At 35.3% G+C, this 26,747-nt stretch overlaps 1 protein-coding gene across 1 annotated transcript in view; it reads left to right on the plus strand.

Moving 5' to 3' along the window:
• The window catches only part of LOC141483653 (twitchin-like), a 437,930-nt gene extending 435,571 nt beyond the window's left edge, over positions 1-2,359 (plus strand). The window contains exon 4 of the mRNA XM_074178426.1: positions 2,074-2,359. The gene's annotated coding sequence lies outside the window, so the exon portion shown is untranslated. The remainder of the gene's footprint in view (positions 1-2,073) is intronic.
• The last annotated feature ends 24,388 nt before the right edge of the window (positions 2,360-26,747 follow it).

Here is a 26,747-nt window from a genome sequence, read left to right on the forward strand (position 1 = left end):
TAAATGTAACTCACGATATTCAGGAAAAAAACTTTTTTGTTTTTATGAAGTTTTTTTTTCATAAAATTAGTTTGTAACTTGAGAAACCTTCCGTTTGAATCCGTTTGGATTCAGGCGTGTTCCGCTACTCCGAACTTGCTAGTTCCTCTTCGTTCCTCTAGTTCCGGGTAGTACGAGTAGTTCCAACTGTGAATATTAGGACCACGCTTGAAAGATGAAAATATCTTCAAATCAATTTGTTGATTTTTCGGTATTTCGCAAATTACTCCTGAAAAAATTGTATTCGAATTTGTTGTCACTATATGAACATGCGTTTTTCGATTTGTTTACGAAATCTTCCGTAGATCAGAAATTTTGCTTCCTGAAATAATTCTCAACCAAATACTATAATGTTCTCCTTCTCAATAGAAAGTTTTCGAATCCATTAAGGCACTTTGTTACCACAGTTCCTAAACTATAAATCTCACGTTTTTCTCAACAAAATCTTTAGGATGTTGGAATGAACATACCTACATAATCGGTTGTGTGACAATATTCAACCCTATGAAAGCAAAATTAGAGATATTGAAAATTCCTTTGAACTCTAGTAAAAAATTGTAAAAAAGTGTTCTGTTCTTCTTAATAAAAAGGAACCATAATGGTCCTTAAATCTCTTCATGTTCACTTTCTATTTTAAACATTTCTCCTGGTGAGTCGATTAAAATTTGGGCGGCTGGATGAATAATCCCTGAACAATAGCAATAACGCGAAAAGAGAAATTTCATCTCACATGGTGTATCAACAATGCATAAGTAGAGATATGTGAGAAATGTGGTTCTTCGTCTTCATACAAAAATTCTGGTAAACTATAGTATATGTCTTTACGAATTTTTTTGATGAATTTTTCTAAATTTTCTTGAGTGAATCACTTTTTGGGAGTTTTCTAAAAGTTGCATGGAGAGTTTCCCACCAGATACCTTAATGAGAAGTATATTTCGAATTCAAATGAATTAAATACATCGACAATTACGTAATACCCAACCACATATTTTCTGCAAGCTTATAGCGTGAACTATTTTCTTATATTGTTTACAGAGATTTCATTCAAAAACTATGGGATGAATAGAATCCCAAGATTGGGTTGACCCTACATTGGAAAATTGTTGTTTGGCAAAATATGAAATTGATATACACCAAAAATATGTGACAGAATCTGTTGTATTCCAGTAATACTTTGTAAGATTTTTCTGAACAGTTTACAAAAAAACGTACCTAACACGTGTTTCGCAATACAATAGCTTTCTCGGGCATATTCATACTCAGTTTGTAGTATGCATTCGTCTGAGGAAGTGTGTTGCATATTTGTAAACTGTTTAGTAAAAATCTCCTAATGAAGTGTTATCCGAACACCAAGGATATTCGGTGAAAGAACTGTCCCATTTGAAATGATAGATTTTGAAATAATTGTATTTGAATGAACTTATTTTTGAGATTAACCTCGCAATAACTTTCGATTTCAACAAAACAACAAAATTTTTATTGATTTTTTGTATTTGGTGTTTATTTCAAACAAGAATGAGATTTGATTTGTCTTTGTAGAACACGAGCAAAATAAAGCAATGGATAGTTGAAGAATGCGGTAATTTAATTACTGTTAGTGTATTGAAAACGATAGCAAACAGTTCACAACAAAACAGGGGGATCAGACTATCATTTGTCTGTTTGATGAAATTCGAGTTTTCAGTTTATTTCCGAAACTAAAAGTTTTTTGTTTCTGTTTCTGAAAACGAAGCGAGTCTGTTTTGTAGTGGTTCAATTTTTCAAAGATTCCAATCGGGTAAAAATATATCTAGTACTGTATTTAAATGAAACGAGAAAATTCTGACACCGCACATATTTTTTCAACCCCGTGTCTATTGGTGAATATTACAAAAATAGTTTTCAATGAATTCACAGCTTTAATCCACGGTATTTTTTCATAACCCAAAAGGGAAGCAGCTATCTTCAGAGTATATTTTTAAGCCTTGTCTATAATTCGAATTTGAATAATGTTCATACGCCACCACAATTTTTATATATATTCTTTTGTTTCAGTTAACAATATGGGTGATGGTGCTGAGGCAAATCTTATGGAAAATCGCCGCAGTGAACTTCAATCAAAAAATTGCAGACAGGGCCTATCATCATTCATAATTCAATAAGTATAATAATCGTTGTTTGTTTCATTACAGTTGTTGCATACAGTCATTTTTCATCTGTTTAACTAGTTAAATAAAAAAAATGTTTTGTAAATACTGTAGGACTTACTTAGACTAGTAATAAAATCTGTAAATTTTTCAGTGGAGTCAAAACCAGCAAATTAAATGAGTATGCTATAATATTGAGTTTTTTGAATTCTTTACAATCTGTTGATGTTAATAATATATCGCAATTTATTGGAATATGATTCAAAAGTTGTGAAATATTTCGTTTTATAATAATATTGTTGATATGTACAACAGTCACGAATAAAGAATGAATGATTTGTTTTTGTTGTTTTATATCATTCCTTCCCTAAAGAAAGTAGTTGAAATATTAATTCACAAGAATTATTCGAAATGTTCTTATATTGAGGAATTGCATATTCCATAATCAATTTCATGATTTGAGATCCTTTTCCACCAAAGACGAAATAAATACAAAACACTGAAATTTGTCCTTTGGCCGTTTTCCTTCTCCAATGGAAAACACGTATTTTTGTTGTCTTTCCAAAATCACGAAGATGGAAACATGAAAAATGTGTAATACCTATATAGATTTGTCGAAAAAAAAATTGAGGAAAGAAACGTTGTGAAATTTCCGTATATGATGCTTCCTCTACACTGCGTTGCCAATCAATACATTGAATCAATTAAATTCAAAAAGCTATTGGACATGCCACTCAAAGGTAATGAAATCACATACAATAGACTATACAATAAACAAATTCACGATTCATGAAACAAATATTAACGAGAAAATTCAATGAATTCACTAATGATGTAGGGACAGATGTCAAGGACAAGATCTCTAGATTTTTTTTGAATCAGTTTTCTCTATGTATATTTTGAAGTTATCAGGAATGTTGTTATATAATCGGAGTTCCAACGTATCTGACAAGTTTTGAGAAAATGTAGGAAAATGTTCAGTATATGGAATTGATGAAATCACATCATCCACATTCTCTCTCTTGCACATTGAACTGTCTCTCTCTAACCACAAGCATCATACCGCAATACTTTTCATTACTTTTTTAATTATATTCAATACTTGGCAATCGAATTTACGTCTGGCAAATTAATTTTAGATTATTTTATGTCCAAAAATTACAGGCATTCAAAAATTCTTGGAATTCTTTATTTAAATTAAATAAAAAATCGCCTATGGCACATAATTAACAACAATAAAAATGCCTGGCAATAAAAACTTGATCTCTGGTGGATGTATCTGGAGGAAAAAAATTGAAAATTACGCTTTAAAAAATTTTTATGAAGTTAAGGATTCTTACCTAAACAGATAAGATGCGCATTAATAAACGCAACCACTACCGCCAGCCAGGTAGCCCGCAAAAAAGCAACTGTTCTAAAATTCTTGTTTTCCAAATTTGCTAGCTCCCGTACCAATAGGCAATGTAACTTTCGAAATCAGCAAAAGAATACCAAAACTGATGTATTTTTCATTTCAATGGCGTTCTGGCGCTAATCATCACAGATTTCCCCCTATGCAGTGGGTATCAAGTGAGAAAAAATGTATTATAACAGTTTTCTCCTTATATGTTTTATTTTTCTTCTTATATGGATCATCATTGAACATGATTTTCATTTTGACATTGAAGTAGGTGGAATACGGATACAGATATTTTGTCAGTGGTTCTTTCTCTGAAGGATCACCGTTACACATCTTGTCATTATTATTTTACATTTTCATGATGAGACTTAAGGCAGGTCAAAACAATGCTGTCTGGTGTTGGATGAAAAATACTTCATTATTCTGGTTCTGAATTTATCTGTTCATTCTCCGTTCGAACATGCTTGTCTTGTCACCGTTCGAGAGATATTGAAGGTAATAGTTCTAATGTCAAAAACTGCTTTATTGGGAGCCCTTTTTTGATTTTTCAATATCTTTTGTAAAAAGGTATGAATATTTTATTTATAATCATTTATTTCTGGAAAATTTCCTTTCCGTCTATTTTCACTTCCTAATATCGTGGGTTACCCAGGTAGCGATCTTGAACGACTCTTGAAGGATGTTGTAACTTCACAAAACATTTGGCGGAACACACGTCTTGCTTCCTTTTCAATTCACCACTGTCCCTCCGACCTCCGCGCGTGCGTATAAGGCCAATGATGAAATGTTAACAATAATAATAATAATAACTGTTCCTGAACCCAGATACAAGAACAGGTGAATACCGAACATTCTCCTCACAAATTTTGGTAAATATATATTTAGCAAAATATAAGAAAATAAAAGCACCTGAATGAAAAGAAAAGATTTCGTGCCTCCGGAAAGGGCAAAGTTTTATGAGAGGTAGGGTAAAGATTCCCGCTCTGCATCGGACTTTAGCAACTATTGCAATACCGTCATCACCCGGGAAAAATTTTATTACTCGAGCAAGATTGCATTTTAATGTACCTTCTTGTAGAGGCGTCCCTGGAAGCGTCCATTTTCCTTTCTAATGAAGAGTACGGAGGTACTCCCGATGCCACCTCTGCCAAAAGGTTGAATGTAACTTTTAAAGAAGCTGAAAACGGTCAAGCCTGCCCATTCTCTGTGATGTGTTGTAATAGGATACAGAAGTGCGCTTAGGGGTTCAAGCGTTATGAAATGACCAGGCGTAAGAGCTCTCAGGTCATTAGAGTCTGAGCTCATTGCGCACAAAGGCCGAGAGTATAATATCGATTCTATTTGTACCAATACAGTTCTCAGTTCTTTATAGCCCAATATTTGGGTACCAATGACGCGAGTCAAATGGGATTCAATTGATTTAATACCTGGTTCGGCTAGATCAGCAAAATGACAAACATAAGGTGGATGACAAGTAAATTAATTTTTTTTTTCAGCGGAAGCCTCCTTCATAATAGTCAATAAATATTTATTAGCGCCAACAAAATTTGTTTCATTGTCAGATACTGTTTCAGAACAACGATCACATCTAGCAATAAAACGTCGAAGCGCGCGTAAAAAGATATTTGTTTATAGATCTGAAACCATTTGAATATGAATAGCCTTTGTGGCAAAATAAACAAAAATACAGACGTGAGCTTTTAGAGTCTTAGATCCTCGAGAACGATGCAAATAAATTTTAAAAGGCCCTACAAGGTCACATCCAACAATAATAAATGGCTTAATTTGAGTTATACGATCAGTAGGTGAATTACTGATAATATGGAATTGGATTTGAACGCCAACACTTCAAACATTTCGAAACGATACTGCGAATAGCTTGTCAAGCCGACAGCATCCAGTAGTTCTGTACCAATAAAAAATACAGTGTCTGCGGACCAGGATAAAAGTACCTATTATGAGCCTCACTAATGATTAGTTCTGTGAGTGCATTATTTGGATAATAAGATAGGATGTTTCGTATCATAGTTGAACAGAAAATTTCTCAAATGACCTTCTACTCTCAAAATATCATTTTCATCAAGAAATATACTCAACTTTTTAAAACTTTTGCATAATAACTCTTTATTTTTCAGTTCACAAATCTCGTTACAAAAATATTGAAACTGTACATGTAGTAATAAAGCAGCTTGTGAATCATTAATCCAAAGTATGAGTAGAGCCACACTCAGCAAGGAAGCCAGGAACAAAGAACAGAAAATCATATACCACATAGCGAACGAAAACGGATACACCCAAAAGACAATAGATAAATTAGAAAACAGAATCAAACAAAAAATACAGAACAAGGATCAAGCCAACCCAACAGACTAAACAACACAACGATGGACAGCATTTACGTACATAGGACACCAAACCAAAAAACTAACAAACATCTTCAAGCCATTCAACATCAACATCACATAGAAGTCAAACACGAAAATAAAGGAAAAAATAAACAGCTATGAAAGAGAAGAAGACATAAACCAAAACGGGATATACAATATACAATGCTCGGACAGCAACAAATTCTATATCGGCCAAACCAAGAAAAAACTGATCCAAAGGTACGATGAACACAAAAAGGCATACATAAACCCAATAGTATATAGATGAAACCTCGCAACACACGTCATACAAAACAAACATAACTCCCCCACCAGAGAACATAAAACTCATAAAACAAGTCAATAAGGGAAACCGCATTGACATTTGGGAAAACTTGAACATCCATAAATTTAACAGTCAAAAATCAACTATCGAGGAGCAAGTACAAATCATAACACAACAAGACCTAATATTCAATATATCAAACAAATCAATATACACTCCTTGAAACAATAAACCTAGAGAAGATTCAACACAAAGAATAATACCTGATATAATCCAAATACAGGCAAATTTACCTAAAGCAACAGAAGTACCTGTATTGAGGCGTTCGGACCGTATGAAAGGACACACAACAGGATGACACGTTCAGATCGAATAGTGCCTATAGGATGACAGCACGACCAGCTGTCGAAAGCGTTCGCAGATAATCAAATAGAAGTTATAGAGCTTCAAATCTTTTTTGTAACTTACATTAATAGTAATACATATATAAATATATATATATATATATATATATATATATATATATATATATATATATATATATATATATATATATATATATATATGTAGAGTCGCAGTCTATTCTATAAGGTAAGTCCTTGTTCAGAAAGATTGTTCAGACAGTACAGAATATGGTGAACAATAATGACAGATGTGGATTAGAACATATGAATAAAAGTTCAAATATAAGTATGAAGCTGGTGTATATCATGAATTGTGAAATTATTTCCATTTATACTTTAAATATTTACATTATTTTTTGTGAGAACATGTGATTTTTCTTTCTGTATCACTACTTCATTTTTTTTCGTTCCAATATTTCATTTATCTTACCTATTGTTATATTCGTTAGCCATAATTTCAGTTCTTTTTTAAATCTGTTATCACTTGTAATATACTTAATTTCGAATGGAACTTCTGCATAGGCAATAGGGCACAAGTATGTGAGAAATCTTTGACTTCGAGATGTACTTACTTTAGGAATTCTTGAGGTTTCATGCTTGAATCTGGTATCGTGCAAGTGATCCACAGACAATAATTTTGTTTCATATTTCCTATGACACATAGCGAGACTTTGAAAATATAAATGTCTACATGTAAAAAATTTAGATTCTGCGAAAAGTATTTCAGACGGATAGGTATAATCTCTATTGAAAATAATTTTAATGAGAAATTTTTGAGTGACATTTATAACCCTGAGATGATTATCAGTAATACCTCCCCACACAATTATTCCATAGTTGATATGGGACTGTACTAGACTGAAATATAATGTTCGTAGCTGTGCTATGTCAAAAATCTTTTTGAAAAACTTAAATTTGTTCACTAGAAACCTTATTTTATTCGCAACATATTCTGCGTGCTTACTCCATCTTACATTTTTATCTATTTTTATGCCAAGATATTTTATATGTTCTTTCATATTTATAGTCATTGTGTCATTGTCATTATCGATTTCCAACGAGGTATAATTTGGCAATTTGTTGTTGAAATAAGAGAAAGGTACAAAGTGAGTTTTTTTTTGTGTTAATTGTCAGCAACCTGTTCTAAAACCAACTGATAATTTTTATAAAATCTCCCTCAACCTTGTCCTTCAATTCATTCCAAGTTTCAGCGCGATATAGTACGGCTGTGTCATCAGCGAAACTAATAATGGTACCTTCTGAATTGACCCTAAACAAATCATTCAAGTAGATATTAAATAGGAGAGGCCCCAATACTGTTCCTTGGGGGACTCCATATTCTATGGTACGGTAAGAACTAAGTGTTTCATTTATTTTAACGCACTGTTTCCTATCAGAGAGATAGCTTTCAAATAATTTCAGCGATGTCCCTCTGAAACCGATGTTTTCCATTACCTTTATTAATTTCTTATGTGAAACCGTATCAAAAGCTTTGGCCAGATCGACAAAAACACAAAGACATGGTTTACCATTATCCATCGAATCGTAAATTTCTCTCATTAGGTGAATCATTGCATCTTGTGTTGAACTGGCCTCTCGGAATCCGTATTGATTGTCAGAGAGTATTTTATATTATTTCAAATATTTATCTATTCTTACTTTCAATATTTTCTCAAATATTTTAGCTATATGACTGATTAATGATATGATATATATATATATATATATATATATATATATATATATATATATATATATATATATATATATATAAATATATATATATATATATATATATATATATATATATATATATATATATATATATATATATATATATATATATATATAAAATCTAGAAAGGTTAATGCAGTCAAGCTGCTGGAAAATAATTCCATGAAAATCAAAAAATAAATGGATAAGTACTCTTTGATCATTCCCATATTGATTTCAATTTAAGAGCCACCGGTATACAGCTGTTTCAGCCTATTGGGCATCGTCAGTACCGGGCAGGCGGTCCTCGATTGAAGACAAAATGAGAAAAAACCAAGAGAGTACTTGATAAAAATATCTGCGTAAACGCAGCTATTTTTATCAAGTACTTTTGACCAATCAACCAATCGGTTGATTGGTCAAACCACCAACACTGACATAAAAACTTGGCAAGTCGACTTGGGTGTCACACCAATAGGTGGTTCCACTTATGTTTCGCTTGAGTTTACGCAGCTATTTTTATAAAGTACTTTCTTGGTTTTTTCTCATTTTGTCTTCAATCGAGGACCGCCTGCCCGGTACTGACGATGCCCAATAGGCTGAAACAGCTGTATACCGGTGGCTCTTAAATTGAAATCAATATGGGAATGATCAAAGAGTACTTATCTATTTATTTTATATATATATATATATATATATATATATATATATATATATATATATATATATATATATACAGGCTGATTCACGGTGGATGGCACATTAGACGTTTCTGGTGAACCAGACAACGGATCACTTTGAAAATTTAATGGAGGACATGTTCGGACATTCTCTAGCCAACTGAAATATTTTCGACAATGCGGTGTTGCCGCTTCTATTAGAAAGCAGTAGCAACTTTGATTTTTCAAATGGAACACTCTGTATATAATATTATTTTTGGAATCTCCAACAATTGCCCGACAACTTTTCACGATTTTTCCCTATACCTATCTGTTACCGTTTTCGAAATAAAAATTAATTTCAATTTTTTTCTTCGAAAATCATGACTTCTAAAAATGCCGATATCTTTTAGTTAAGAAGTACTATGATATCGAAATTTGGTTTGTAGTTAGGTGATACTTGGACACTTCCCACACGTCAGCCTAATCTCCGTTACTTCAATACAGGGTGGTAAAAAAATACAGTTTTTTCGTTTGCCTGAAAAAGTTGTTGAAATTTGATTATTTTAAATAGAACACCCTGCATATTATTGAAAATTCGGAAAGCTGCTGAAATTTGCTTTCTTTCTATGTATATCATACCTATACCTAACTAGTCAAGTTTCGGACTTATGAACATTTATTTGTGAAAATGTCCCTTCAGAATGGTATTTCCATTCGGTATTTGGTAAGCAGGCCATGATTACTATTTGACAGTAGCGTTGTGATATTCTCCTAATAATATCGACATTTTCGTCACTTCAGAAGTTGCAAATACCTTCAAAACGATGGAACAAAACTATTCAAACGAAGTTCTTATGAATTTGTTTATTATTTTTGGACAGTGTGACAAAATTATCAGCAGAACATGTAGAAAGTTCAATGAAATGTATCCGAATCTACCGCCAATGAACCTCAAGAAATTTATACGAATTCAGAACAATTGCAATGCATTTGGATCAACTTTAAAAGCACCAAGAAACTTGCCTCGACCCGTAACTTTCGAAGACAACCAGATTAATGTCTTAGCATAATTTCACGCATTTCCCGAGTCATCAATGAGAAGTGCTCAAGAAGATTTGGGTATAAAATATTCATCGGTTCAAAGAATCTTGCGAAGACATAAAATGCATGATTATAAGTTCACCAAAATTCAAGCAATGAAGCCTCAAGATCCTCAACAGAGAGTAGAGTTTTGTGAAATGTTGTTGACACGCATTCTAGAAGATCCACTTTTTTTAAATAAAATTATTTGGACTGATGAATCGAAATTTTCGAGAGAAGGGATTTTCAATAGAAAAAATCGTCATTATTGGTCCAGTGAAAATCCTCACGTCACAAAAGAAGCCGGATTTCAAGAAAAATTTAGTTTTAATGTCTTCTGCATGTTGATGAACAACAAATTGAGGTACGTGATATACGAGGAGTCATTAACATCCAGAAGCTACCTGAATATTTTGGAGAATACTGTAGACAGTTTCGTGGATAATCTGCCACTCGAAGATTATCGAAACTGTTGGTACCAACTAGACGGAGCTCCTGCACATTGCCCAAGAGAAGTGAGCGCAGAACTGGATAGACTTTTTGACGATCGATGGATGAGGCGCTTGGGACCATGGAATTGGCTAGCGAGATCACCCGATCTTAATCCATTAGATTTTTATTTGTGGGGAATGTTTAAAGAAAAAGTTTACAAAATGCCCGTGCGTTCGGGAGATGAATTGTTAGAAAGGATTGCCCAAACATTTGAAGATTTGGATCCCAATGAAATCAGATCTGCCACCACGAAAGCAGTCAACACCCGCATTTTAAAGTGCTTGGAAGTGAACGGCCAGCGATTCGAACATATTTTGAAATATTCCAAATGATTGTTTTACTTTTTTATAATTATTCATATCAATATTTCCAATTTCAAGTTTCTTGGTGCTTTTTTAAAGTTTATCCAAACATATTGAAATTGTTCTGAATTCGTATAAATTTCTTGAGGTTCATTGGCGGTAGATTCGGATACATTTCATTGAACTTTCTACATGTTCTGCTGATAATTTTGTCACACTGTCCAAAAATAATAAACAAATTCATAAGAACTTCGTTTGAATAGTTTTGTTCCATCGTTTTGAAGGTATTTGCAACTTCTGAAGTGACGAAAATGTCGATATTATTAGGAAAATATCACAACGCTACTGTCAAATAGTAATCATGGCCTGCTTACCAAATACCGAATGGAAGTACCATTCTGAAGGGACATTTTCACAAATAAATGTTCATAAGTCCGAAACTTGACTAGTTAGCTATAGGTATGATATACATAGAAAGAAAGCAAATTTCAGCAGCTTTCCGAATTTTCAATAATATACAGGGTGTTTTATTTAAAATAATCAAATTTCAGCAACTTTTTCGAGCAAACGAAAAAACTGTATTTTTTTTTACCACCCTGTATTGAAGTAACGGAGATTAGGCTGACGTGTGGGAAGTGTCTAAGTATCACCTAACTCCAAACCAAATTTCGATATCATAGTACTCCTTAACTAAAAGATATCAGCATTTTTAGAAGTCATGATTTTCGAGGAAAAACAATTGAAATTAATTTTTATTTCGAAAACGGTAACAGATAGGTATAGGGAATTATCGAGGAAAGTTGTCGGGCAATTGTTGGAGATTCCAAAAATAATATTATATACAGAGTGTTCCATTCGAAAAATCAAAGTTGCTACTGCTTTCTAATAGAAGCGGCAACACCGCATTGCCGAAAATATTTTAGTTGGCTAGAGAATGTCCGAATATGCCCTCCATTGAATTTTCAAAGTGATCCGTTGTCTGGTTCACCAGAAACGTCTAATGTGCCATCCACCGTGAATCAGCCTGTATATATATAATACAAACAAATATTTATTTCAGTTTTCTCTAATGTCAATTATAATCGAATTTGTACAATTTGTACATCCTTAAAACGTATTCGATGAGAAGTTTTCAACACTTATAAACTATAGCAGATAAAATAAAGCATATACTGACAACTGACGTAACGTAATGTCAAATTCCATTTCAAAACCAACCTGACGCTAGTTCTGAATCATGATGAATACGTTTCAAATCACAGTTGATGTGACGTCATCGTTACAACGCCAGAATAAATGTATTTGAATCACAGACGAATACGTTTTGATTACATTAGCGGAAAAATGCCTTAACCCAGCTAATGCCGCGCAGAGAGTTGAAGTAAAACCAACAGGTACCTGTGCAACGTCTTCGACTCAGAAGATTCGTCGCAAGTTATTTCCCACTATGAAAAGCAGAAATTAATTTCGTTTGGCAATCATCCCGATTTCGAGGTGATTGATTAGTACCTGACATGGTCTCTTCAGAACGATGTGAACCGTCTGAGTATAACGACCAAACCCCCCATCCCATGCCGCTCCCGGATTGAGCGCCCTGAGTTGAAATCTTCCCCACATGGTTAAAGGGTATAGAACAGTGGTCGCCAACCTGTCGATCGCGAGCTACTGGTAGCTCGCGGAGGCAATTCTGGTAGCTCTCACAACTTTTCAATTTAAAAAATACAAACTGCAAAAAACAAGCTAGAATCGGCTAGAACCGACCAGCCGGACTAGCGCGTAAGTGTTCGAGAACGATTTGGATTGCTTTGAACGGGATAAATACGCACGGCGCAGCGACATTACGCTTAGTTTAAAACTGAACGCGTAACCAATGTCCAGCGGTTGGGTTATTAGAGAACAACAAAAATAATATTATGGCAAGCAGTTGTAAGAAGATAAAGACATACCACTTTCATTCGGAATGGGAAGAACAATACTTTTTTACAGAAGTTAAAGATAAAAATGTGTGTTTGTTATGTAATACTTCGGTCTCCGTTGCTGAAAAAGGAAATATTGGGAGACATCATAAAACTGTACATTCTAATTTTGAAAAATCATTCCCACTATATTCTGCCGCCAGAAAGGAGAAACTGAAACAGTTGAAAAAGCAGTTAATTGGACAACAATCAATATTTTAAAGAACAGTCGACAAAAGCATCGTACCGTGCGTCCCAGATAATTGCACAAAAAAAGAAACTTTATGAAGACGGGGAAATGATAAAACAGCCGTTTTTAGAAGCTGCTGATCCGTTATTTGCCAACTTCAGAAATAAAGACGAGATAGTTTCAGCTATAAAATATATGCAACTTTCTGCTAATACAGTGATGAGACGTGTAGAAGTAATGAGCAATGCTATTTTTTACAGTTAAGAACTGACCCAGATAACTGTGTTTATTTTTCACTTCAACTAGATGAATCAATGGATGTCGTTGATACTGCCCAGATGGCCGTGTTCGTCAGGATGGTTTTTAGTGATTTTACGATTAAAGAAGATCTTTTGAAGTTCATTCCACAGAAAGGACACACTACTGGACATGAGTTGTTTTCTCATTTAAAAAATATTATTTCTTCCGAGAAAATTCAAATATCGAAAATGGTAGGCTTGACAACCGATGGCGCTCCAGCTATGGTGGGTTGTGATATAAGGGTCTGGTGGCGTTATGTCGCGAAGATGAAACTTTTCCGCAATCTTTCTGTAACCACTGGATTATTCATCAGCAAGCATTATATGGAAATTTCCTGAAACTAAACAACGTTATGAAACTGGTGGTAAAAATTGTGAACAAGATTAGAGCTCAAGCGTTACAAAGAAGATTATTCAGAACCTTGGCCGATGAAGTTGACTGTCAATACGGGGACCTACTCCTTCACTCTGAAGTCCGATGGTTGAGTAGAGGACGGGTGCTGAAACGTTTTAATGATGTCCTATCTGACATAGTTCAATTTTTCAAACAATGCGATGAACCGACTCCGGAACTAGAAAATTCAATCTGGCTTAGAAATTTTGGATTTCTCGTGGACATTACAGAGAAATTAAACGAACTTGATTTGCAGCTTCAGGGGAGAGACAAAGAACTAGCGGAAATGATTTCTAATATAAAAGCATTTATCAAAAAGCTGGAGTTTTGGGAACAAAACCTAATTAACAGCGATGCCAAGCATTTTCCTATTCTTTCAGAAAAAATATCTCAAAATCTATTAGAACCCTATGACAACAAATTTCATGTAGAAATAATTTTTACCCTGAAGAATAACTTCAAAAATCGTTTTAAGGATTTCAATGAAATGGATTCAGTAGCGCAGTTTGTTGTTTCACCCTTTATGGAAATTGATATCCAACAGTTTGCAACTTGTGTTATGCAGAACTTTGGCGAAGACATCGCTGCAACAGAAATGGAAGTCATTGAGTTTCAAAATGATTCAGCCTTAAAATCGTTAGTCTCAAGTACTGAATGTATCTGGCCTATTGTAAATAAAGACAAATATTCAGTTCCATGCCGTGTTGCCTTGAAAGTGAAAGCATTATTCAGTTCAACCTATTTGTGTGAATCTTCTTTTTCCAATATGAAGTTTATTCGAATGGCTGCATCAAATTATACTGCAAACAATAAAAAAAATTATCGATGAGTCTGAGTGTCAGCTTTCTCAATGTGCATGTTCATGATAGTGCGTTACTTTTTTGTTGTTATTATTAACTATTTTTAAATCATACGTGACATGCCGTTGTGGCTGGATAAAAGTTTGTGTTTATTTTTCAAACACCTTCATTTGATAGGTAGGAATGTAGCTATGAACAAGTACGTACTAGTAATATTAGTTATTTTGTTATTAGTTCATTGTTAGTACCTATGTATTATGTATTACCAGTTGAATAGTAAAATAAATACATATAATGATAAATTAACTGTGGATTATTTCATTTATGTTGCGTTACGTGGCTTCCGTGTGGATAGCTCGCTGTTTATTCCAAAATTAACAAAGTGGCTCAACACATTGAAGAGGTTGGCGACCACTGGTATAGAACATCCTATCTCGTCCATCCACCCCCGCTCCTTCGGAGCGGATCTCAACTTACTGATGGGCTATTCAGCAAGACTGACATCTGACCTTCTTTGGTTGAAAGTCAGCATCCAGGTGATTTTTCTTCCTGATCTGTTGAATTGTCTTATCATGAATTTCCTAACTGAATTATGGGGTCCCCAAAAGCAACCGGAGACGAGTGTCTGTTTCGCGAGCAAGTGATGGTTCTCAGTTAATCTGAAAATGAGATTAATTCAAAGTCAGGTTGAGAAATTTATATTCTTACCGCGGCTGCCTGACGGCGACTCTCGGGAGTTATCTTTGGTTCTGGCCTCTTGTGTTTGTCCCTCTCTCGGAATTTGGGGTCATCCCTGTTCAGTGCGTTATGTAGGTCGCTGTAGCGCTGGGTTGTCGTGCGGTCGAATTCGATCGAACGTGTCCTCTGCGTGTTTCCTCATGTAAGCGTGCACATAGTGTATGTTCAGGTCTAGATCCCGGAATATGTACCTATCCGGTACATATCTTTGAGCGTTTACGGCGGCCTTTACGCACGTGTTCATAAACGACTAGATCTGTCTTCTGTATGTTCCTGCGCACTGGCCCCAGGCAGTGCAGGCATACAGGAATATCGGTAGTATTACGGTCTTTATTATCAGCAGCTTCACTTTCAGTCCCATGTTGCTTCTTCGACCTAATATTGGTAATAGGTTTTGTCGGGCAGATCTCACCATTTCTATTATCTGGCATATGTGAGACCTGAACGTTAATCTGTTGTCTAGGTTGACCCCTAAGTATCTAGCTTTGTTGGTCCACGGAATTTCTTGTCCGTTGAAGATGACATTTCTTTCCGGGTGTACCGGAATACTGTTCACAGTATTGCCTGACTCTTGTCAGGATTCATACTGATCTTCCACAGGTTGGCCCATTCCTCTAATCTATCTGCCTGTTGCTGCAAGTATCTAGTGACGTGCGCTGTACTTGTTGATCCCGCCAGCAGAGCTGTGTCGTCTGCGTAGAGCGCCAATTTGTTATAGTTGTTCTGCGGCTTGGCCACGTTTGCTGTGTAAACCGAGAAGAGGTGTGGCGAAAGGACTGCACCTCGTGGTGCAGAGAGTTCTTGTCCTAATCTGCAGCGGCATCGCCTGTCAGCTAGAAAAGACTCGAATAATCTTACCATTGGATTCGTGTAGCCAAAGTTGATCATTTTGGCCAGAAGTCAGTCATACCAGACTCTGTCAAACGCTTTGGAGACGTCTAAGAAAATCGCTCCGGTGTTGTATCCTCTGCCTAGGTTGAAGCCTTCCGCGGTAAAGTCTACTACCCTCAGGACTTGCAGCTCTGTCGAGTGTTCTGATCTGAAACCAAACTGTTCGTGTGGTAATATTCTTTGTGAAGTTCAAATTTCATTCTAAGAGTACAATAGTAATTACACGCCCTGTGTGTGAAACCAATCTCATTTATTCAGTACACTTGTACATAAAATTTCAAAATTGAAGGATATCCTATTCCAATGAATCCGCCTCTGGTTGTTTGACTGGAGCTGGAAAAAAAGAATGTGTTGATTCGTTTAGGTAGAGAAAATAATTTTTATGATTTCATGAATCGAACAATTCACTGTTAACGACCTCATAGATGAATGATGAAGCAGTACTCACCTTATTTTAGTAGTTTGCAGAATAATAGTTATGAGGGTTTTGTTTATTTGATTTCCTTAATCAAAAATCACTGAACGTAAATAGAGTTCCGATGAGCTGATTCGAATCGGACATCTTATAGGTCACGAGAGTCTGTAGTTTTTTGAAGAAAACTTATTACATAGTAGATTACATATTTGTACATAGAATAATCTTAGTAACGAGTATTTAGAAATTTAGGACACTAATATATTTAATGTTCGGATGTTTAGGTGCGTTCACATGCGTGAGCCATCTATGTGTAGAAGTGATAGATAGGGGTCTGTCATTTTTTATTAGGCCGAAAGGTGTTCACTCCCGTTTGAAACGTGTCCTTGTGAAAGTAATCACTGGTTGAATTCGAAGTGTTTAATAATTTTTCAATCATCCTCAGTTGGGATAATCTCGAACTCAACCATTAAAGAGTTATGTAGGCTGTATAGTGTATTTGATGGATTGGTTTGATTCACTAATCTTTTCAGTTAATACGTTCTGCTATTTTGCTTGAGGAAGGGGTTGAACTGATTGGCCTGTGGTTATCCGAGAATAGGTGGTTGACAGGTTACCTCTCAGCTCGCCATACAAGACAGGCAGATCACCCAGTCAACCAGAGTACACCAAATTGTCACGTGGTGTCCTGTCACATAGCGGTGAACCAATCGGAGTGTACCAAATTGTCACGTAGCATCCTCAAATTGTCACGTAGCTTGCCAGCTAATCAGAGCACACGTTTCTGCATCTCAGAACATCGTGGCGGGAGATTTCAATTTTTTGTGGACATAAATAATTCGACCCTCAACGAGACAGACCACCCAGTCACGTGGCGCGCTTTCCTCAACCTGTCACTTTTTGCGGCTCTCCACAGCTTTGTGATGTCTCAGCACACGTCATTGGGTAATTAAAAAAGATCGGAGAATTGAACGCTGGTCATCGGCGTTATAGGCTATGTCCTCAGACTCGACACCAACGTGAGACATTGGAAGTAATTGTGAAATAATGATAGTGATAATCTGATGTCATCGGTTTGTATCTCGCGATCTAGAATTGGTCCTCAAATTGGGTCCTCGATTTAGTCATTGAATCACTTTCCAAATTGGTTTTACTCCCGATTAGAAGGTACATCATTACATTTGAAAGAGATGCAATTATGATTATAAAAAGAAATAATCGTAGAATACAGCATTCAGTTCAATATAATAATGATCCATATTTGCTGTAGTTATCTGTGTTCGAAGTATGATGTCTATTATAAGGTAATCGCTCTAACTATTTTTCAATCAGATTATTAAGATTTGGTAAAAAATCTTCAATGATTCAAAATAATTCTGGGGAGAAATCTTTACATCATATTTCAAAAATCTTATATTCATTGTAATAACAGAACTTCTATAATTCAAAGTTATTTGAAGGGGATCTTAATATAAGATACGATGATTTTTTTTGAAATAATTGAATAATTAATTTTCAATGAATACTAGGCACATTTTTTTTTAGATAACGTTTAATCATTCGGATGATTATTTCACATTGTTACATCATTTGAATAATAATTTTACATTCTCAATCGGTTATGTGAGAACAGCAAATTGAAAGTACATGATTTTTCGTTTCCACGAATATATAAGTGAGGAGTATATTCCAAACAGAGATTTTGTGATATGAAACGAAAATATGTGATTTCATTCAATTAGAAAAAAAATGATTCGAGTATCCTTTAATATCATGTGAATTCAGATTTGAGAAAGAAACAACTTATGAGGCTTTTTTTAAAACTACATTAAAAAATGACCAAAAACAAACTGGTAATAGTAATTTCTGGATTATGTTTCTAATTATATTTTTCAAGGTTTCAAAAGTGATGAAAACAAATGAAACTTCGTACAATTCAACTACTAAGGAATGGAAGTCGCTATGACGACCAAGTATTCGGCTCCGGCTAATTGTAGTGGAAGTTGGAGCGGGTTGTAACAAAGACGTGTTAACTGTTTGGGCGCCAGGTATCTTAAACTCTCAAATACTCAGTCAACAACCAATCACAAAGTACCCAACTAACTGTAGTTTGACTTAAAAAATGTCGCAATGATGAAAAGAATAAACCTCGCTGGTGAATTAACGCTTTACTAATAACAATAAGTTCTTTTTCTAGTCAATATAAATGGGAAGAGCGCAGAAATTATTGGATGTATAGTTATCAACATCAAAATTAAGATAATAACCGTCGCTAGCTTTGGGACCGAAGCGAAAGGCGCATAAACTAATGATCTATTACTATTCAACAACGTTACCGATTAATTTCCGCAAATAACAAATGTTAAATTTGAAATAATACAATACATTTGAGAACAGAAAAAATCACAGTCTCAACAATAACTTAAAATATTTTTTGCCGGTTGAGAGTGATACGGGTAGCAGTTCACTTGCGTGACGCCAGTACACGCGTAATATCTTGAAAATCCCCTCTACTACGGTGCTGGACAGAAAGTATATTTCGGTTCCTCTTCTTTCGAATTAATAGTTGATCTGGCAATCCCGCGAGGTCGAAAATAATTAAAACTGATGAAACCTACCATGAATTAATTAAATACGAAAATAAAAATAGAACCCGTAGATTTCAGGTTCCTTAGGAAATTTGGCAACATGGCGAAATAATGAATTATATAGAAGGTGCAAGACGAATATCGTCAGAAAAGAGGAGGAAAAACGGATAAAATATCGAGATTTTCTCTTCGAACTCCGCAGACTCTATCCAGATCACTCTGTCAAGATGGTCGTTCTGATTATTGGAGTCCTTGGTGGAATGATGTCTTATCTACTCTCGAATCTCAAAATCATACCAGCTTGCCGCACTAAGGCAGAAATCTTAGCCGCACAAATGCAGAAGGCTGTCATTCTTGGCTCACTGCGTTTGCTCAGGGCACATGATTCTCTGACCCAATGATCACTTACCCCACGGTGTGGGGAGTGGTCATTGGTTGATTATGCTGGCGCGCCCTCCCGAATGTATCGGGGCTTCGGGGGATAGGGCCTGACCAGCGCACACTACGTTGAGAAAAAATTATATATATATATATATATATATATATATATATATATATATATATATATATATATATATATATATATATATATAACATTTACATTTCTGACAAAAGGCAGAGTTCGTGCTTTCTCAACAGGAGTTGAGAAGCAGCGCTCTTCCACTCAACCTGCATAACAATTTCAAAAAAAAATTATTCAAATCGTATTTCAGTTTGCGTGAACACGAAATACGTAGTTATTCATCCCCAGGAATTCACAATAATAATGAATTAAAAAAAAAGTTAACGCAAAAAAAACTCAGACATAGACAAAACTTTTTTTCTCATCTATCTTTTACACAAAAAAATAATACTTTTGCTACAAATTCTAACAGTGTATACCACAAGAAAACTAACATTTTTGTTTAACGAAAGAAATTCATCAGATAGAAGTTTTGGGAGACATCAAACTCGGTAAACGATGAGTTAATACATTCATGTACCCATTTAAATGGAAACAAAATATCAGAAACATACCTTGGAGCTGGCAAGGGTTTTTTTCATCAGTAGGTGTCAACGAAAATATTCGGAAAATATTTTCCTAGTTTCTGGTTTTCTGTACGATCTCAGAAATGATTCGTCTCATTTATCATTTTTGTTCTATACCCAACAAGACCTTGATAATGTAGGGTTGTGAAGTTTGAATGATCCTCGGCAAGGAGAATGAAAAGCACGTTCAGGCACACATAGCCACCTCAAAAATAATAATGGTTGTTCAAGGTGACTCCGAATATTTCGCTATTTTTTTCAGGTAGAATAAGAAAATTAACCCCATGTCTCTACGTCACTAATGATTGAAAGCTAGACCAATCAGAATGGATCACGGGAAAGGTACTTTCGGTCGATTGATAATACCAAATTATGCGATCGGACCTGAATCAACTGAGACACGGATAATACTCAGAAACAATTAAATTCCATTTCCTCGGAGTTATCTAGGTTCATCCAATTTAGAAATTATTCTCAGTGGTTGTTGCCATAACCTCAGTTGAATATATTATCACAGTACTCTTTCAATCGGTGCTCTCTCTAACATTTCGGAAATTGACCCCTATATAACGGAACGAGTCTCGACGGAGTCTTTTGAGGGTGAATACGTTAGTTAACAGAAGATGTCCAAAATTCATTTGAAATCGAATATCACATTTCTCTTAGAAATGTTAGATGAAAAATTAAAGAAATGATATGAAGTGTATTGAAATGAAAAATAAACTAATTTTCTTATGTGTCTCCAATTATTAATTTAGGGTCATCACTGAAGTGAAAATATACCGTTACAGCAACCCCCTTTCCTGAAGAAAATTCACTGCGATGAATTTTTATTAGCGCCAGCGGAACCTGAGAATTTCAGATCTGTTACATTCCAAACTCCCTTATAGTTACCCTCCTCATCACGAAACTCGTATGTCCATGGCGAAATCCTTTTCTTGATAAAAAATGGTCCAATGTACTTCGGTGCTAATTTTGCAGAGTGAAAATTAGCTGCATCCGACTGAACAAAATTTTTGCGCCACACTGACTGGTTAGACCAAAATTTTTCGGAGCGCCTTTCTTGCAGTCGGATTGGCTTGAGGGTAGTATTTCGCATTATAATGGATATCGCATTTGTACTCGCTAGCTAGTTTACGCAATTGTTCGGATCGGTATTGTGGTCCATTATCACACAGTAACATGCGAGGAGCGCCTAAAACATATCTTCTTTGCAAGTATATCTGCCGTAGAAACACCAGGAAACACCAGGGAATATTTGCTGAACTAATCTGTCACAACTAATATTAATTCATCACCTTAGAGAGATCGAGGCAGTTGCCCCATCAGAACCGAAAAAACCATCACCCATGGTCTCGTTTCTCTTTGCTGGGAAGCCATTAATCCTTTTGTACCCTTCAAGCCAGGTTTATGAGCGGCACATATTGCACAATTCCTTACAAATTTTGATATGTCATACCGGAGTTTGGGCCAATAATATCTTTCCGCAACTCGATGGAATATTTTGAAGACCCCCATGAGACCAAATGTAGAAAAATCATGTGCTTCCCTGATGACTTCGTGTCTCTGCTGTTTTGGGACGACTAATTTCCACGGACCAGACGGATCTCCCGGAATAACTGGTTTTATATATTTGTATAACATACCGTGATGTATTCTCCACTGGGAAAATCCAACAGGATTACTATTCACCTTCTTCCTCATCTTGAGGTACAATTTGTCACCAACCATTTCATACGATATTCTACCCATTCTTCCTGAAAGTCAAAGATATAACTCTGCTCGGATAATATTGTGTGCCATTCAATGAGTTGTTTCTTAGGGTTCTTGTCTTCTTCGAGAGTAAGCGTATACTTGATCGATTCCGGGTCATATTATTCTAGACTAGGTAATGGTCCAACATAATTCCAGTTTTCAGCTCTATTGAAAAGGTGTGGAAAGTAACCTTTCTTCACACCATCCAATCCGAAAGCTTCATGTAACTCATCTAAAGGCAACGGAAAGTAGTTGAGTGAGTCAATGAACTTTACATTCTGTACAGACATCAACTCTAATTTCGTTCCCTGAGTTATCGACTCCTGTTTCAAATTTGTTGATGTCAGTATATAATTCAACATGAATTGATTTTAGTATAAATCTCCGGCATGACCAACAACAACAATTTGTTTAAATTGTACCTACGCGTAGATTCATTACATACTCTATAAAGCGATACACAGGCTGTATCTGCAAAACTAGTTGTTTGATACCACAACAACATACTTTTATGTTTGTCCCCAGACAATTTTTGCAGTGTTGACGATAAACACATAAGTTGGGTTTATGGAGTAAACATCCATCTGATAATATTCCTTCTTGACTACATTCCAGATCGTAAAAAATGAAAAGTATCCCAGACATTGATGGACTGCCGGTATCTACAGACATGAAACAGTTGTTTAGTGAAGTTTTATGTGTCTTGCACACCATACAAAATGTTTTCCCACATACATGCTGTCTGTTTTCAGGAATTGTTTTGAGACACTTCTCGTAACACCTTATCTGCTCACAAATCTTGGCATCTATATTTTTGTCAATACATTCTTGTCCCCTAAAACCTCTGTTACAGGCACTGCATAATATTTTTTTTTCGTTAGGGCAAGGTGGTGATTGCTGACACGCTGGACAAGTTTTGTCGCACCAGTGATTCTCCTTATGTTCAAAAGGTACTTGACACGTTTCACAGTAATATTTACAACCAAATGCAGTATTCAAAGAAATTATCACGTTATAATGATTAACGGAAAAACACATTCTGAACAGATTTTTTTTTAAACAGATTGTGATGTAACAGATTGATTTTCTTGACACCACTCACGCCCTCGTAAATAACATTTCTACTTTTTTTCGATATTTGTATACGGTGATTGTGTAATCAGTCAACTAGGAGTGGAATTTTTCGAGCTCGCTTATACCCCCACCTCCTTTAGGTATCTCCACTCCACTCTTTTGCAACAACTCTAGAGTACGAGATGTTTGCACACTCATGACGGCGAATTTTTTTCCTTATCTGAGGTGTTGTCCGCGTAGGCTTTGGCAACCGCTAATGCTCCAGCAAGACAAAGGAAATCATTGTTTTTTATCGCAATAATCCCCTTACGTCTGGCATACTCTTCTATGAAAGTATTATATTTTCTGTCACGACCTTTAGGCATCTTCACAGTGGTTGCACCGAGGCTCCTAAACCTGTTGCGTTCGACTGATGAACAGAACAAATCATTTGTTTGGAGGTGATTGACAATGTTTCATGATGAATTTCACTAGTTGAGATATGTTGACGACACCTCCATAATATGGAACCATCGGAATACTGAACTAGATGCCTTCCTGAAACACATCAACAGCGTGAGACCTTCCATCAATTTCACAATGGAGAAGGAAATCCACAACGAATTGCCATCTTAGACGTTTTGGTGAATATCTGTATACTGAAAACCCACTCATACGGGACAGTATCTCAACCACGAATCCAACCACCATCAATCGACTAAAAGAGGAATCATCAAGACTCTATTAGACCGTGCTTTTGGGCTTTGTAATACGAAGGAAGGTCTCGAGAAGGAACTAGACATCATCAAAAATGGTCTTCAACGGAATGGCTACTCCAAAGCGATGGTAGAAAAGACTTTGGTTAGAAGACAGCAGGAGCCTCGCAAGGAAGAGAAGCCGTCACAACCAGTGCTTGCACTTCCCTACATCAGAGGATTAACGGAGAGGATAAGAAGAATTGGTTCCAAGTACAACATCAGAACCTGCTTCAGATCCGGTAACACTATCCGTAGCAGCCTCACGAAAACCAGGCCACCAAACGCGGACTGCGATTCCAAGAATTGCATTTATCGGATACCCTGTGAGTGCGGAAAATCCTATATTGGTGAAACTAAGAGGCCATTGAATGTTCGCATTGCCGAGCACAAGAAACACACACAGCGAGGGGAAACCAGCAAATCAGGAAGAGCAGACCATGTTTGGACCCATCAACACAACATCGAGTGGTCCCAAGCTGAGATCTTGCACAGAGAGGAACATTGGTTTAGGAGAAAATTCAAGGAAGCCGCATACATGTTGTCCAACAACGTATTCAGCCAAGCCAGCGTAGACATACGCAACATATGGAAACCCATCATCAAGCGAAAAATGGCTAACACCCGCCAAAACGGTCATCTCCCACGGAACCAGTGAAGCGGAAAATGGAAAGCGGGGATGAGTGAGAGTACTCGAATGACCTATAAATAGTCATCTCTCGAAGGAATCAGTCCAGTCATCACCCGAAGATGATTGTAGATACTAACAATCGAAACGTCGTGAACTAACGTGACTTGGAATCTCTCCACTTTTTATTTTTATTTTTTTTTTTCATTTCTTCATTTTTATTTATTCAATTGTTCTATTTTTACTTATATTTTATTTCACTACTATTTCATTTCAGGTTTATTTTGGTTGATATAATTGTTATTTTCAGCTATTCATTTTCAATTATTCTTTTTTAGTAGTTTCAGGGATTTCAAATCATTTTATATAGTAGACAATGGAAGTCCGAACTAGTGAAATTCAGAACAAATCATATCCCACATGTCCTCAAATGATACTTCGGAAACGGGCTTGAATTGTAACCATTTTCACCGCGGCTGAACTCTTTGGAGCAAAACGTAAAATAGACTTGATCCGTGAATTCTATACCTTATGTCACTTTTTGTACATCTTTTATGCTGTTTTTCACCCACACAAGAGGGTCTACGTCCACGGGTGCAGACTTGAGTTTGAACTCTACAGTGCTACCCTCCCATTTGAATTTACAAATATTCTTCACTGTATCTTTCACAATAAAAAATTTTTCCAATTTATTTTTGTTCAATTTTTTTTAAATTAAAAATTCTACTCATAGTATGATCTTATCGAAAGATACTGCAGAGCACAATGAAAACATTTCTGGCGTATTCTTTTATAGATATAGAAAAAGGGCGTGGTCTAAAGGTGTCACGTGATAACCCAAAAAATTATTTTGAACCTAAATATTGAAAATTTGTTCCGAATTGATTTCGTATATATATTATCGTAGTTTGAAAGAAAAACAATCCTTGGTGCATTGAGTTATCGCGTGTGGTTTGGAGCGATAAATATTCTCAAGAATTTATTCCGAAAACTATTATGCATGAATAATATTGGATATTTCATCTCGATTATAAATTTCAGAAAATCATATTGTTAATGTAGTTCTTTCCATTGGTGTTTTTTAGATTCAGGACGAGTCTATTATACAGAAACATAGTGAGGTCACCCCAAAGTTGGGTATGTCCCCAGACTATTCCATTATGAGGGGGGTGAAGTATCCGATTTCTGTCAGGTGTTACGACAAATCTATTATACACAGACAAATAAGGCGAGGTCACAATGTGAAAGTATATATATTACAAACAAGAATTTACTCTCGAATGAAAGGTGTTCTTTGAATTTGTCATAACTTTTTCATAAAAAATATAATAATTATCAAAACCAATGATAAATATGATATATGAACCATTATTTTCATTTCTTCTTCCGTACTGTAAATATTTCTCCTTCAATTCAAACTAATACTTTGCCATTCTTCTTGACTGAATTATTTTGAATTCATAATTGAAATTTGTTGTTTGTTTCCAGGATACCTATTTTGAATATAGATAGTTGACTATCTGTTTTTTGTGATGAGCCGAAAAATTTCCAAGAAGTTCAGTTCCATTTTTTTCCTTTTATGTTCTTCTTTTCAGAACATATTGCAACATACTGTGAGCTTCTTTTGACACATTTAAATGAAGAATATTATTCATAATAGCTATCAAAATAATAAAATGTGTTTTCAATGAAGCTTTTTTCTGAATACGTGTTCTCTTTTGAACGGAATGTCAGACAAACCAAAACCTTAGGTGAACCTTTCGGTGCTGTTCAAAGAAAAAATACTTATTCAATAATTGAACTACAAAAACATTCACACATCATCTGAGTCATTTTGTCTCCTCTATGGAAATCAACTTTTTCATTCAATGAATCATATTACAGAATTTTAATTGTCCTGTATAATTTCGATCAATTGAACCAGCAAAAATGTCTTTCCCAAACTTCATAGCTAAACCAGAACTAGGAGCTATTCTTCCATAAGTTCCAGTAGAAAGCTGCATTTTCAACCAACTCTCTATGTGTAACATTTCTCTAGGCAAAATGAAAAAAAAATCTTTTGGATTACGTATGTCATAAGATTGGGGTATTACATTAGTTGAATTGTTCGAAGTTTCATCCGTTTTCATCACTTTCAAAACCTTGAAAATTGTAATAATAAATATAATTCAAAAATTACAATTACCAGTTTGTTGTTGGTCATTTCTCAATGTAGTTCTAGAAAAAGCTATGCAAGTTGTTTTTGACATGAATTGACATGAAAATTCACAGGACACTCGAATCAATTTTTCTCAAATTGAATAAAAACACATACCCTCGTTTTATATCACAAAACCTCTGTTTAGAACATACTACTCACTTAGATTTTCAAAATATAATGTAAAGATT

The sequence above is a fragment of the Leptinotarsa decemlineata genome, unplaced genomic scaffold (genome assembly GCF_025532065.1).
Source record: "Leptinotarsa decemlineata unplaced genomic scaffold, Ldec_3_MD MMD2_tig00003798_RagTag_RagTag, whole genome shotgun sequence".
Classification (NCBI taxonomy): domain Eukaryota; kingdom Metazoa; phylum Arthropoda; class Insecta; order Coleoptera; family Chrysomelidae; genus Leptinotarsa; species Leptinotarsa decemlineata.